The sequence below is a fragment of the Branchiostoma floridae genome, chromosome 1 (assembly GCF_000003815.2).
Source record: "Branchiostoma floridae strain S238N-H82 chromosome 1, Bfl_VNyyK, whole genome shotgun sequence".
Classification (NCBI taxonomy): domain Eukaryota; kingdom Metazoa; phylum Chordata; class Leptocardii; order Amphioxiformes; family Branchiostomatidae; genus Branchiostoma; species Branchiostoma floridae.
The window spans coordinates 13,611,010-13,611,267 of NC_049979.1; positions in this window are offsets into that span (position 1 = coordinate 13,611,010).

The following is a 258-nucleotide window of genomic DNA, read 5'->3' on the forward strand; positions in this document are numbered from 1 at the left end:
GTTATATCACATGTCATAAATCTCACGCGAGTGGAGATCTCGCGAGAGTCATTCCATTGTGATATCATTGGGAATCATAATATATTCCCACTCACGTTGCCTCAGTGGAGAGTTAAGGACTGGGGTGAGAAGACCTCGGCACCCGCTTCTCCCGAGTGCCATTATTCCCCTAATTTAAGTTCCTACATTTCCCTTCATTTAATCCTCTCCCAATCCTTATTCTTCTCCATTCCCTTTTCCCAATCCTTATTGTCTTCA